The 15618-nt window shown below is 39.7% G+C and overlaps 1 long non-coding RNA gene across 1 annotated transcript; it reads left to right on the top strand.

The window, feature by feature from the left end:
* Positions 1-2042: 2042 nt before the first annotated feature.
* LOC132839377 (uncharacterized) lies at positions 2043-14449 on the top strand. Its single transcript, XR_009647728.1, has 3 exons — positions 2043-2223; positions 5114-5229; positions 13457-14449. It is a non-coding gene; the product is annotated as an uncharacterized LOC132839377 (long non-coding RNA).
* The last annotated feature ends 1169 nt before the right edge of the window (positions 14450-15618 follow it).

Raw genomic sequence — 15618 nt, 5'->3', positions numbered from 1 at the left:
GCTGCTGTTCTAGACAACTAATCAAAGCTGCAATAATATCTGATATCTCCGAGAGCGACATGAAGCCGGATATTAATCACAGCACCCGGATGTTCTGTGTCACTTTAAACATGCTACTCAACGACATCATTCATTTACACGTTCTAGAATAGCCTGCATGTTAATGAATTCATCTCGGGCTTTAATTGAAGAGATATATGACACTCGTTTATTCTTTCGTCCGATCTGTATCCTATTAGTGAAATGTAACTAGCGCTAATTAGGACTTGAATGCTAACACTTTGGAAATGATTGACTGTAATTAAACTGTCAGAGGGATAAAAAATGAACAGCTTTGGCAGTTATGATGGATGACGGGGGTCAGGATCATTATCATGCCCCAGACAGATGGGATTGTGTGTGTCTGTGTGTGTGTGTGTGTGTGTGTGTGTGTGTGTGTGAGAGAGAGAGAGAGAGAGAGAGAGAGAGAGAGAGAGAGATGAAAAGTACACATGGTATACAGCCTTCTGTCTGTAGAGCATTTTGCTTTTTATTAGCATTTACAAACACATTTTTATGCCACTTTGCATTTTTTATGAATGAAAAATTCACGTTCATTCTGCACCTGCCATTCCTAGTGTATGTTTAACCCTGATGCAGATCTTTCAGCCATCCCTGTCTCAACCTCCTATCAGATCTTGTCTTGCCAGGTTGCCAAGGTAACCATGTCAAGTGATTGAGGTCAAGGGTCAAACTGACCAATAGCGAGTAAATTACATTTTGTCAAGTGATTCCCCCGAGCTGCTATAGAAATGGAGCGCCGGCTGCAGGCGGATGGGTCCTGTCATGAAAGATGAAAAGTACAAACAGGTACGTTAAAGAAAAGAAAGAAAGAAAGAAAGAAAGAAAGAAAGAAAGAAAGAAAGAAAGAAATATGTTTTAAACGTGTGCATTTTTCCAAAATAAATAAAATAATAATCATTTATAATGATGTTAAACCACAATATGCACTCTTCTATGTACTTTAGTAAGAACATCATGTTTAATCCAGAATGTGGCCTGTAAGACAGCAGGAATTAAAAAAAAAAAATTTTTAAATAAAAACTTCTGAATGAACATCCTGTGCTTGTTGTAGATCGGACACAACATATAGATATCACAAGGGAAAAATTACGCACTTATCTAGTGGGCTTGATTGAAATAAGTTACTGTGAAGATTACTTCTGAATTCACTGCTCTCTAAATGTGTTATTTCCAAATTTGTTTTCATGTTTCTGAAATTGGGATCGCATTTCCATTTTTTTCTGCTGTGTTATTAGTGTTGATTCCTAATTTGCAGTTCTGTGTCCGAACTTTCTGCTTTCTTTCCAAATGTGCTGTCCTGTTTTTTTTTTTTTTATGTTTGCTGTTGTGTTGATTTCTGTATGTGCTGTTCCTCCTTTTCTGGATTTTTTTTTCTGAATTTCTTTCTGATTTTTTGGGGGGTTTTGTTCATGTCTTTTGCATCTACAGGCCACCATATTCAACCCCCTGAAATCTGTCCTTTTTCTGCCCCTGTGTTCACCTCCATCTAAACCCGTGCTTGTTTGTCCTGCAATCACACACACCCACACAAAAAGATTGTGATTTATTGATGATTGTGTTCAAGAGACTCGGCGCAAACGGGAAAAAAGACAGCGAGAAATCCATTGCAAATTGAATTGCCTTTGTTTGAATCACCCGGCTCCAAAAATACAAATACTATCATAGAGCCCATAAATGACATTGGCGCAATAATCTACAGCGACCTGTCCCGCTTGCTGATAAGCCATCACTAAGAGGGAAACGGATCGATACTAACTATTCATTTCTGAAATTATCTCCACATTGATCCGAGGACAAGTGCCAGCGAGGCAGGGGCACATCGGCTTTAATACAATAATTATATAAAGGGTTACAAGCTCATCCTCCCGACCAATAAAGCCTGTCAGCGAGATCGGGCCATGCCGCAATCCCATAATCCATCAGCACACTGCACTTTGACCCCCGTGGGCTTGCGGGCTTTTCACAAGGCCTCCATAAAAGTCGCTTAGGAAAAAAGGACACAATGGCTGAGATACACTTGAGAAGAAATAAGCAGGAAAAACAGATCTAGGATTTTGTTACCTTACAGAAAATAAGGCTGAAGAGTGTGGAGCTAAAGCTGATGCCTGAAATCGCAGGAAAATAAATCAATCTTACTGAGTTTAACTTTTCTTCAGCAAGGTAAGAGCCAGTGCCATTAAAAGTCCTGTGAAAGATATTTAAACATATAACAATACATAAAGTAGATTATATTCTTAAATATGGAATAATCTAATATTCATCAAAGAAGTATATAAAAAAGTATAGACAAGAAATAAAAAAATGATAATAAATAATAAATATGTGCTAATTTGTTTTTAAAAATATATAAAAAATAACCCTTTTGTTCACTTTTATTTCATTTACATTTATTTATTTTGGGAAAAACAGATTTGTGATAGACAGCTAGAAAATGAACTACAAGTTTATTCGTTTATTATTACTTAAAGGTATTTGAATGATTTTATCATTTTTAGAATTAGATAAAAAAAATCCATAATAGTTACGAAATTGTACAGTTTTTGAGGAAATATTCTTGATTCGTTTTATTTAAAAATCGAAAGAAAACAACCTAATCGCCACCAAAGTAGCACTAATGTTTATTTCATCTGCATTATTGATAATATTGAAACTAATCAGGATGATTTATAACATTTATTACTGGATACTAAGCGCAGGCTAGAGGAGGTAATTATCTGATACTAAATAAGAGTGATAACGTTGCCATGGATACAAAGTGTGGCCGACTTGTATGTCATGTTTGCTATCTGCAGTCAGCATTTTTTTTTAAATTAGTACATCTTACAACACTTCCTGTAGTTCTGTCATGTGGTACAGCCTCAATAATCAGAACACAGTCACATCAATGAAAATAAGGCACTTAATGTTTGGTACATGAGTAATAATCCACTGAGGGAAGAACACCGTATCCTATAGGATCCACATCACCCAAGTCCTGTTAAGAAAGGTCATGTGGCTTGTGACGTACAGTACCCCAACACACACACCAGGAACACACACACGGCATACAGTTACAGTCATGCATGGTGGAGTAAAAGCAGGTAATGACCCAGGCCTTTTTAAATTTATGCCAAAGAACCTTGTCCCTGGTTATCTTAATAGACTAATTGATCTGCTATTGAGGAGGCACTTTTCTCTCTGCATCAGCGAGACAGACAGGCTCCAATCGCACAGCTGAGTGTTATCAAACAGGGAAGTCAATTAGAAGAGAGAGAGACAGAAAGAGAGAGTGAAGAGAGATGAGAGATGAGAGATGAAGGCTCCATGTTGCCTCCAGACCAGGACGGTCCCGAAGAGATCATCCAGACAGACTGGAGTCTCTGACAGGAGGAACTTCATCTCTCTCATCCTGCTTTACCCTTCATCCGAGGGTCAGCATGTCCCATAGGAATGCACATCTTTAACATAAAACTTTATGGAAACAATTTTTTTTTAATGCAGATTAAAAAGTCTTCTAGCAAAAAAATATGTTTTTAAGTATATCTGTTTTTTCACATTTTTATTTCACTACACCGTAAAGAACATAATGATGTACTGTAATCCTGCTCACACTCTTTTCCACTCTCTCTTCTCTTCTCTGTTTGCAGACCGAATACACCAAATGCTCTTTCGCCTTCTTAGTGAAAAATTTATTCCAGGCTGTTGACTAGACTATAAAGAAGCCCGCTCTCTTCAGATATCTGTTATCTCCTCTCCTCTTTTTTCTTTTTTTTTGTAAGGACCGAAGATTGCCACTAATGCGTATTCTAAATGCGGCTGTAATTGCATTAGAGATCATTTCGAATATTGCGGCTAAATGGCTCTTTGCGCAAGAGGACGTAATAAATATTGAAAGGACGCGGCGCAGGCCCCGATCGCGCACTATTTTACTTAATTGCTTGCGACTCGGTAACAATAGCGAGCCGCTGGACTGTGTCGGACAAGAATCCGAGTGCCAGAGAAACATGGGATGTATCTATTATCTGAGCGGCGCCGAGGTCGACGACCTATGACAGGCGTGGGAGGTGGGAACATTAGAAATCATGTGCAATTTAATCTTTACACAAATAAACGGGTGGGGGATGGGCTGGGGAGGGGGCAGCATTCGGCGGCATCTCGGACACGTCCGTCCCTGAAGGAAGTGTTTTTTTTTTGTTTTTTTCCTTTTTCGCTTGAGCCAGTCAAAGGCGTCGGTCGCTGTGGCCTTTTTCCACTCAAAGCACTGACACTTGTATTAATGGCATTTCAGCCCCAGGACTGTAGATGCCGAAAAGTGATTGTGGAGTGCAGCTGGGTCTCTCTTCTCTCTTACACACACACTTCTCTCCCTTTTTCACACCCTCGTGGTGTCTCTTTGTGTTTCGCTCTCTCTCTATCTCACTCGCTATGTGTTCCCTCGCTTTTATTCCATTCCCCTCTCCTCTCGTCTAGTCACTCCTGGTCAGTGTCAGCGACTGAAAACTATTGTGCTCACACAGACGGTGTCATCGCTGGCGGAATGAAGCGTTCACGGGTAGCTTGATTGCAAACACGGCACACACACACACACACACACACACACTCACACGGTCCGAGCTTCTGCTTTCATCCGCGCTGTAAGACATCACCGCCGTCCTCTGAAGATCGGACTAAACTGTGACATTTCATTACATAAGCAAAGAAATAAAATAAAATAAAACAGAGGAATAGAAGCCTTTGGAAGTTGGGGTCAGAGCACAGGGTCATACATGATACAGCACCACTGGAGGGTTAAGGGCCTTGCTCAAGGGCCCAACAGTGGCAGCTCAACAGTGCTGGGGCTTGATGTGGCTTTATGCTGCACTGTAGAGCTTCAAATTACAACAAACCCCATAGCATTGATTCAGTGTGTCGATTTTCTGTGTCTTTTGTTTTCAACTTTTGAGATCCTCTGAGTTAACCAGCAAGCAAACAGAAATAAAAACACAGTAATTCATCCATTTCTTTGTTCATCTCCAATAAGTAATTCATCCTGGATCAAAACTGATCATCCTTTTTCTTGTTTCATGCCCAGTATTCCAGGGATATTGGACAAACGAGGAAATCTATAGAGGAGAATCAAGGAAAATATGACAGGTTTAAAACCAGGAGGCATGGAACAGAACAACAAGCAACAGGTGATCACTAAAGGTAACAGATCAATAAAATAATTGGGGCGGAGTCAAGACTAAAGCCGTGGAAAACAAAATAAAGCTACAGGTTAACGACATGAACTTTTCCTTTTTAGTTACAAATTGCTTGAATATTTGAATTTTAACAATCGCAAAATACAATCGGGTACAAATTAACGACAAATTGTCATATATAGGTATCATATCAAATATAGATAAATATTAGGTTTCAGATTTGGATGCCCAGCCGTCCCAACTGCACCTTTAAACAGGTTAAACATAAACAGGTTGCCGTAGCGACCAGTCCGTGTGACCTCGTGTATCATTTTCGTTGTGTACTACTTACTCCTGTGAGATTATGCATGTAATTCCTTAGAGAGATGAAAAATAAATCATACGCAGTGGGATTAAATCTTGCATTTAATAACAGCTTTAAGACTCTGGGTAATCTGTAAGAGTCCTTCAAATATCCCACGTAATTCAGTTTTTCTCTGTTTTTCATCAGATTACACATTTATGCCATGAGATTTTTTTTTTAAAAAAAGTCTTAGAGGTCAAAGGGAGATGTTTAAGAAGCAATTACGACAGCATTGGATTTTAATTCAATTTGATCCCCTTTAATACAGAAAACGTCTGTACGGCCGAGTCCGGGCCTGATAAGAAAAAAAATCAAGCAGAATTACGAGGTCCCCCCGAGTTAATGTATCATCATCTGCAGGGGTTAGTGCTGGAGTTATTAGAGTATTTCACTTCATTGCATGACCTCCTGTTCCTCGGTAGATCATGAATCCTATTCATTACCCGCTCCTTCTGCGCCCAGCGCCTTTATAATATTACTCAATTTATATTCTGAAAACGGGCTCCTGGGAGGGAGATCAGTGCGGCGAAACAGCAGCCCCCCTCCATAACCCAATCACAATATTTAAAGGCCAGCAAAGAGCTTTTTAATGCACGTCGTAGATAACCATTTAAAGTGGATTGCTTTGGTTTAATATGACCTTAACAGACTTGCAGTCACATGTGAAGAATGAATAAGCTAATCTGAGAGAGGAGCGACGAGCACGGAGAGAAATAATGAAATAAAAGTCAAGGAAGGGTGCGAATATGAGCGAGGGAGCCGCAAGAGTGCGGTGGCGAGATGACAGGTAGCGAGAGAATTGCCACGTGAATCAGGCACCGCGGAATGAAAGAGGACAGCTGATGAATAAAGATACAAGTTGTATTTCTTTTCACGTTCTTTTTTTTCTTTCTTCTTCTTCTTTTTCTTCTTTTCTCATGGCTTACTCCTTTCACTCTATATAAAACCGATATCATGAAACAAGACAAGGGTGATACGAATGAAATATCTGCATAACGTAACACCAAGGGAGACGTATCACCGATCCGAGCCAGAGGAAGAAAAATGTTTTCCTTTCCAGGTGAGAATGATGGATGTCAGATGGCGCGCAGCAGCTGGTATCAGGAAGAAACATCTTGTTGGATTAGACTCATTCACAAATCTCACTGGGGAATCATATCGATAAGTGACACTGCTCATAAATAAAGTCAGCATCCGCAATCAGCATTCGCAGTTTATCCAAAGTGACTTGAGAGGGAAACTTTAAAAATGCTGTATGTAATTTCGGAAGTGTTTTTAGACCTGGGCTGATAATAAAAAACCTTAGAGGAGAAAAATGTAATACAGAATATTGTTATGATGTTTCTTTTATCTTTTTTTTTTTTTTAAGCCTTTTACTGAATTCTTTTCTGGCCCAGAAATGAGCTCTGCCCACCAATGGAACTGCTGGTCCTACTAAAGCTCTCTTGCTAAATCACTTAGAAAAACTTAGAAAGCACTTGTCCTATTCAGAAAGTTGATTCATAAGCGTTTATTTCTCGCTAGTATATTTAACGTAGCATTCGGCAATGCCGCAAGTGACATAAGCGCGTCATAAACGTATTGTTTAGCTTGAACGACTTCCAGAGGTGTCTCAATCAAAACAGTGGTTCACTGATCAAATCCTACAAACATCTCATCGGACTGAGAGGCCTGCATCACTATTCCGCTGAACATGAATCATATTTTATCCTCGCAGCATCTTCAGCAGCATTCTAAACTCAGCACGTCGCTATATTTAGATGAACCTCAGCGTCCTTGGGATCATATGCGTAAAAATGGAATCCATAACCAAATGCATCATTTAATTTCGGACCTGGCCGGGGAAGAGCCGTTGGATGAAATAGTGGAGCCCATGCAAGGTTCATTATAATAAAACGTGTTACGCATATACTCTTGTGAATTGACGCACCTCAAGACTGAAATACTCTGGCAAATTAACCCTGCATGTAATTTATAGAGAGTACAAATATAAAGTTTACGCTTTATTTTATCGACACCGTGTCCCGTTTTGTCCAGAGTCTTTCGACCAATCTGAATGATTGAATAGTTTTTATTTAGAGGAAAATTAAATCCATCATAAAAGAAATAAAATATGTAAAAAAAAAATAAAAATCCTAGGGGCCCGGACACGGTGCTTACGTGGCCTTCACTGCTCTCGGGCATCAGGTTGGCCATGACGGAGGTCAGACAGAAATCAGCATTAAATATTTAGAGCTTTGTCGATGCTGTCCTTTTTGAGATTTTAATTAGTAAATGAACCGCTGTTACGGATTAATGATCAATGTAACGATAATTCTCCGTGTCTGAGCATGAGAGAGTGAGGCGAAGAGACGGAGAGGCGGAGAGGTAAAGGGGTGGGGTGCGGAGGCTGTATGCTTCATGTTCACATGTAAAACATAAAGACATAAAACATGTTGACAACATGACCGGAGATTTCATTAATGCCCCTGAAAAAATAAATACATAAATAATCAGAAGGACCTGCCATGTAACCCACAAAGCCATTACGTTATTACTTCTGATTATTAAACAGATCCATTAAAGATCGCGTGCTTGTTATTAAGCTAATTAATAAGTGTCTTGGACGAAAGGGTCTCAAACGAGGTTTAGCTCATGCACTAAAGTGATTTCGATGTCAATCAAGGAAACAAATACTGGAATCCAAGCAGTCGTATATCATACAAGGACGTACTCAATAGTTTATTCAACAGTGCCGCTGCATTCTGGAATCTGATTGGTCGAGAGGCGCTGATTGTTGTCTGCTACACTACTGTAGCCTTTCAATAGTAAATGTGTATTTACATGTGGAAAATCTTCATGAAGACAACATTTACTTTATTTTCTTTGTTTTTCTGTAACAGGACATGCCGCCATGTTGTCATATTAACTGGAGAGAAAAAAAGAAATGACAAACTGTCTTGTTACACAGAAGTTCCTCAACATTATAGATGTATTCCTGACCTGTAATCATGCTCTGTATTAGCAAGACAGAGTCCTGATCCATTGTGACCCTGAGCAGGATAAAGCACTTCATTTATCCTGAATGAAAGATGAACGAAGGAATGACGTGCGAGACAAAATGCCAAAGTGTCTCTTATTTATGTCTCTGCTGTACTGAGATGTCTAGTTACGGAGCAATGTTTCTGGGTTCCTTAAGGAATTTCTGCAATGTTTTCTACTTAGAACCTTGAAATGTCAATTTTCTATTGCAGATTTCTACATAGTACTTTAAGTACTGTAGAACCCTTCAGGCTCGAATGATTCAGGCTCGAATGATTTCAGGATTTTTTTATGTCTGAAGTGAAGGTTAGTCTTAAATATAGATTATTTCAGACTTTTGGAAAAGTTTCAGAGTTTTAAAGGAACCTTAAAAACGGCAGTTTTGTCTGTATCTGTATCATCATCCCAAGAGAAGTCGAAAAGCAAAAGGAGCTGTAAGATCCTCCCTGGTTTGGGGACACTGCACGTGTGCCGTGGCTTAGCCTGGCTCCTGATTGGACGTTGGGCCAGTGAGCCGGCTATTATTGGGATTGATGTCCTCAAGCACTGCACAGACTCTCGGTATAAATCATCAGCTGGGAGCGTGAAGTTGATGTGCAAACTCCCTGATAGAAGTTGAATGGACTAAATGCTGAAAACAATTATTTGGCCATTTAACACGAGCGTCTGTGTGCAAATGAGACGGGGAAGCAGGAATGGTGACAAATAACGCTGATCGCTGCCAAAATGCTACCGTTCACACATTCCTGAGATTAGTGCCATTTGTATCAGTTTAGGCACCAGAGGGCCAAAGTGTGTGATGAAAGAGATCAGAATGTGCGGTGCTGTGGCCTGAGGAGAAGAGACGACGTGGCAGAGGAGGTGGAGTTTTCTCGGCGTGTTGAGAGCGTCAGGGGCCAAAGGTGACCCCAAAGCAACAGAATACCAGTGGCGTGATGCTCAACCTCTCACCAGCCCTTAAATAATGTCCGAAGGCCCAAGTTATTAACCTCTTAAAGCATAGGGAGGCAAGAAGAAGAGCGCTCAACAACCTCGGTCACGGTCTGAGGATAGATAGAGGGGCGGTAATAGAGGTGTACACGGGAGTGCTGCGCCTTTCCCCTACCCTGGGATGAGAGGAGGATGAAGGGAACAAATAAAGGAAGAAAAATAGCAAGTAATCAATGGCGTGATGAAGAGAGAGACAGAGTGAGAAAAGAGAGAGCAGCGATAGAGGGTGGAGGAGAGGAAAGAAGAGGATAGGAGAGGCGAGGAGGGGGGACGTGTGTGTTTCTCTCTCAGTTTTCCGATCGAGATCACCGTGATGTGTTTTTCAGAGGGAGCGATGGAGGATGCTGGTTCACGTAGGGTTCAGCCATTAGCCAGGCCCCGGAGCCAGCTGGGGGCCCTAAGCGGCCTGATCAGAGCGAACCGCGGCCCGCGCAGGCCCCAACGATTTTCACATCAAGGCGCCTGATGTACAGCCGCGCGAGCCACCAATCGCTCTGCAGCATCGATTTGCCCTTAAATGAGCTTTCCCTCGCTTTGTAGCATGAGCAATAATTAAAAAAGCAGCGCATTGATTCGTGCTAATATTATGAAAGATCAGGATGGGCACATGCTTACCAAACACACTGAGTTTTATACTGCATGCATATGGACAAGACAGAAACCGGGATGCAGTCATGGATGGATGGATGGATGGATGGATGGATGGATGGATGGATGGATGGATCGATCGATATAAACATGTGTGCTTCATCTTTTCCATCTGTTATATAAAATCCACCAAGGTTTCTATCATTTCTGTTAAAACAGCATAGTCAATACTGGAACTCAGGGTCCTTTATGTTCTGCATGGCAATTATAACATAAAGACAATAGAAAAGGTTCCTCAGGGATGGAGGGGTGGGAGAAGGGTATGTGGGAAGGGCATTTATTTATTTGTACATTTGTATTTGCCCAAATGAACTGCATTCTTAGACCAGAGGAGCGTTGGTGCTTCCTGTTACAAATGGCAGAAATCCTCATCATCCTCATGAAATCTTCTTATTCTTATTATTATTCTTGCAATTAAGTTAATTACATATTCATTTTTGTTGTTTCACATTTATGTGTCAGTGCATCGTAACCAAGTTTCGAGGGCCTCTGTATCAATTTTTAGAAACTTTATAGTCTTTTTAAAGTGTTTCATAGACGTTCATCAACATAACTTAGTCATTACATGATTTAAACTAGTTGGTAAGTTGCTACGATAGAAGAGGATAAAACACCTCAGGAGATATTTGACAGTGATCATCTTGGTGGTGTGAAGCGGAACTCGATGCACGACCTCACCTGTGGTTGAATGTTTTCCTGTAGCAGCATGATAAAGAGTATGTTTTAATTCTAACCTACAGCACAAATCAGGTTTTAGATGAAAACATTTTTAAGTGATGTAATGTTTACATCTCAGCGCAGCTGCATCCCTGAAGCCGAACTGGGCATCAATTGGAAAAATGAGGAGTGTGCAGCGAATTATGGCGAGTTTCAAATCCTGACATGTGCACAACACCGAACGGTTTAAAAACAGATTTGTTTAGGTTTATTTTTCACTTAAAACCATTAATATCCTTTGATCCGTTGATGGAACCAAGCAGCCTCGCTCAGACGGTTAATAACAGAGACGGCTTTTTTCTTGATCAAGCGCCGGCGTTAAATAGAAGGAGACAGACTCGGAATAGTTTGAGTTTTCAGACTAATGTCAGCGCTCACCATCACGATAACGGCTAACATAGACGTAACATTTATCCGCAAACTATGCAGAACAAAACCGGTTCGATTAACTTTTAACTTTTTTTTTTTTTTTTTAACCAAGCCCATATGCGGCTGTCCGTTTTAGTGCACTTCATCCTCCTGGTGCCTTTTGGAGTGAAAGATGTCCTCGATGTGTCATTCACTAAGAGCTGTTGCACAGATAAATTCTCATCTCTCCTCAGGCGTGAGAGCATCCCGCCGTTTGATGAATCCCTGGGCGTTCATTAGAAACGAAACTTCGGAACTAGTGTGGAGCTTGCACTCAGGAGTACCGTATCAGATCTCGTTAAAAGTGGGGGATTTGATGTTAGAGGGGGTCTTAACTCCCGGTTAACACAGCTCCAGTGGCCACTGTGTGACTGCATAAGCCCAAGTTCCACGTCGAGTCCTTCAGATCTGACCCACGAGCGCTTTACACCCCCGGTAACGCCCGGCATATGGACTATGAGTGTCGACAGGCATGAAATTACATCAAGGGCGTTTTTGATAACCGTCGTCTCTCTCTGAAAGACGCTTTGCCTTATTGACACCTCACTCTGAGGCTTTGTGTGTGTGTCTGTGTGTGTTAAGCAGCGAAGTGACAGTTGTCTGGGGAGCCGAGGTGCCTCTGCCTCAGCCTGTGCGAACAGGATGGATATTGATATCAGTAAATTGATATTGATATGGATTTGAATTGGTATGGATCAGAGGCGTAATAAAGAACTCCTCAAATGGGACTCACTTCATCAGGAAAGTTTGTGGTCATGTTGTGTGTGTGTGTGTGTGTGTGTGTGTGTGTGTGTGTGTGTGTGTGTGTGTGTGTGTGTGTGTGTGTGTGTGTGATACATTTCTCCTCACTCTGATGTCTTAATATCAGCAGACACCAAGTGCAATAAGTGTCATCGAGTAGAAAGTTTGAAATCTATCCTAATTTCATCCTATAGAGTTTATTAGACGTATTTTAAATGTTATTTTAATGTTAGAAGATAAATGCTTGACATTGCTATATTTCTCTCTCTGCACTTAACAGACTTCATTGTAGAATCTGATTTTTGTTGTGTTTTTTTTAACAGCTTAAAGATTAAAAAAAAAAAACAGAAATATTGAAAAATCTGTGCTTAAAGAAGAGCTTGAGGAAAAGAACGAACATTTCAGGAGCATTAGGTGTCACGTGTCGTCTGAGTTTTACCCAAAATTATTATTCCTATTTTGTATTGACGTAATATTTTAATGGACACTGTGGTGTAACAGGGTTAATAATAATGTAATGTGCTGTATGTAATAATAATAATAATAATAATAATAATAATAATAATAATAATAATAATAATAATAATATACTAATGTATCTATTAATATATGTGTTTCTTTTGGAGTAAATCCAGCTCACATTCTGAATTGAAGGACAAAGTGATCTGAAAGAGCGGGATGTGTGTGTGTGTGTGTGTGTGTGTGAGTGTGACTGTGTGTGTATGTATGTATGTGTGTGACAGAATCTGACCTGCACTGAATCTGGAGTAATGTAGTGCCATCTAGTGACTACAGGAAAGTCTTGTTCACTTCGGAAAGTTTCTCTGACATCCATCTGTGGAGGGTCAGATCTCCTTTACCTCATGCTTTCCTTTTCTTCTTTTTTCCTCTTTTTTATACAGTGATAACATTAATAATAATAATAATAATAATAATAATAATAATAATAATAATAATAATAATAATAATGCAACCACTGTGGGGTTAATAATAAAATATTAATAAGAAAGCCTTTAAAGATGTTGCATGTGCCTTATAATATGTTTAAAAAAAAAAGATGAAATCATATGTATTAACTATATTTTCTGCATTTAAACAAAAGGATCAATAAAATGCAATATTTAATGCATAAATAAAGGTTCGAGATATTTTCAGTAGCTACAATATTGTGCTGCATTGTTATCTTGATCACACAAACAGATTCAATAAATAAATGCTATATATAATAAGTGAGATAATAAATAATAAGCTCATTAATTTCTAGTTATTATTATTGTTGTTGTTGTTGTTGTTATGTTGAAAAAAAATCAGCTCTTCTTTATCTAATGCTGATCCTACTTTATGTCTTTTTTTGCCTCTGCAGTTGAACTGGAGCTCATTCGCCAGAAGATGACTCTTCGGTAATTAGGTGAGAGGGCGGTCCGGCGATGAAGAACTGACGAGACTAAGCCCGGCCACATCTCAGGTCAAATATAATCAGATTAATGGTCATAAAAATTAAGAAGGGAGTCTCAATTAAAGCTTTCAGAGAAATGCACGACGTGAATTTGGAGCCTCTTCGATTGGGCCGTAAAAGGGTTCGAACGGAAATGCAATCTTAATGTTCTTCAGCCATGAGACATCAGCGTGTCGTTGACTGAGCCATGAACTCCTGATGAAGAGAAATACTTTTATTGATCCGCTGATGACGGCAGACAAAAAGCCATATCTGGGCTTTAGAGAACGTCTTCAGAAAGTACATTACAGACAGAAAAACAAGCGCTTTTATCATCAGCCTTACTTTCACTTTGATGTTTTTGGATTGAAAATAATTTAGTAGCTCATTTACAGTAAAAGTATTCATTCAGTGCCTGATTTTAAAGCTACGTATTTTAAAGCTTTTAAATTCGATAACTATATAATGGAATAAAACTAATCAACAAACATCAGTTACAGTTACAGCAGAAGTTACATTTCTCAGACACAACTGGATTTTTTTATCCATTCATATAGATTTAATCACTGGGAACATCTGACAAAAATGTATTAATTACATCATTGTATCTATAAAGAGTCGATCCTCCATCCCGTCATTTTATTTTCCACTACTGAAGATATAAGGATTTAAAGGGTTTTTCAAAGGATCTTCATGTGTTCTTCATGGGTTCCGAGCTCTCCTATTGATTGAGGAACTCTTTATGGTACTGTAGGGTTGAACACAAAAACTTTTTGGGGGTTTATCCGGACAGGAACTAATTGAGAAACACTTCATGTTGCTAGATAGAACCTTTTTTTTTCTATAGTCGTGTGTTGCACTCGTCTCTTTTAAAAAAAAAAAGGTGGAAGAAAGAACCAGACAGAACCAAAATGGAATTTTCAACATTGATGCCATAGAAGAACCATTTAGGTTCCCCAAAGAACCTTTCAATAAATGGTTCTTTTATTGTCTTAAAAGAATATTTTATAGGTTCTTCCAGGTTCCTTTGGATAATTAAGGGTTCTTAACTTCTCAGTGAAGTTCTTCACACTTCCTACTGTATCTGAGGGAGTCCTTAAAGGTTCTGTCTGGAATATTACAACAGAAGTTTCACTAAGATATTTCTAGAAAGATCCGTTACAGCTTTCTAAAAGGATTTGACTTGTTTTAGGCTTCCGCAAAAAGACAAACTGAAGAACATGAATGGTCATAGATATTTTAGGGTTCTTTGAGGGTTCTGGGGATGTTTAACACTTCTTAGCTTCCGAAACAGGTTAAGCTTGGTTTTTTTTATGATAGGTCAAGGTCTCATGTTCCACATGCAACCTTTACAGATCTAAGGTTTCCCTTTATGATGGGATAGAAAAAACGTAAAGGAATGAGTTCTTCCGAGAGTTAGACGTTCTTAGGTGCCAAAAAGTCTTGTACTCAGAACTCTCCTGGGGTTCAGCGATTTGTCAAGGCAAACATTTCTCCTCTTTACTCAGCAAACAGCGAGTAATTGCATCTTAATTCAGACGTCACTCTGTATTTCTGCATGATTTTATTTCACATGTTTGATTGGAGAGTCTCTGAGGACGTGACTCTGTCAGCCAGCTCACGTGAACAGTGTACATCTTGGCAAAGTGAACAACATGGGGTTCCTGCCAAATGCCTAGTTCCTGCAGGATAGTGTGTGAGTGTGTGTGTGTGTGTGTGTGTGTGTGTGTGTGTGTGTGTGTGTGTGTGTGTGTGTGTGTGTACATGTGTGTTCGATTAAAAACTGGATTGTAGTTGAGTTTTTTTTTTGCTTCATTTCCTGCCTCCATTTCCTTATCAACAAATATTAACCTGCTTTCCTGGATCACGTCATATTTGCTCAAACCCAACAACCGTTTAACGAAATCAAAGCACAAAGACGTTTGTTTGTCTTCCACACCACACACACACACACCCACACACACACAGTCCAGAGGTGTGGACAATGCCGAGCCTCCACAGAATCACCATCCACCCCTCCATCCCTCAATTATACCCCCAGACGTTCAGCTCGTTCGCCGTTGCTATGAGCTGACGTCACTCTGAAGGGG

This window comes from Tachysurus vachellii, chromosome 1 (assembly GCF_030014155.1).
Source record: "Tachysurus vachellii isolate PV-2020 chromosome 1, HZAU_Pvac_v1, whole genome shotgun sequence".
Classification (NCBI taxonomy): Eukaryota; Metazoa; Chordata; class Actinopteri; order Siluriformes; family Bagridae; genus Tachysurus; species Tachysurus vachellii.
This window is presented reverse-complemented; position numbering and strand designations above follow the sequence as displayed.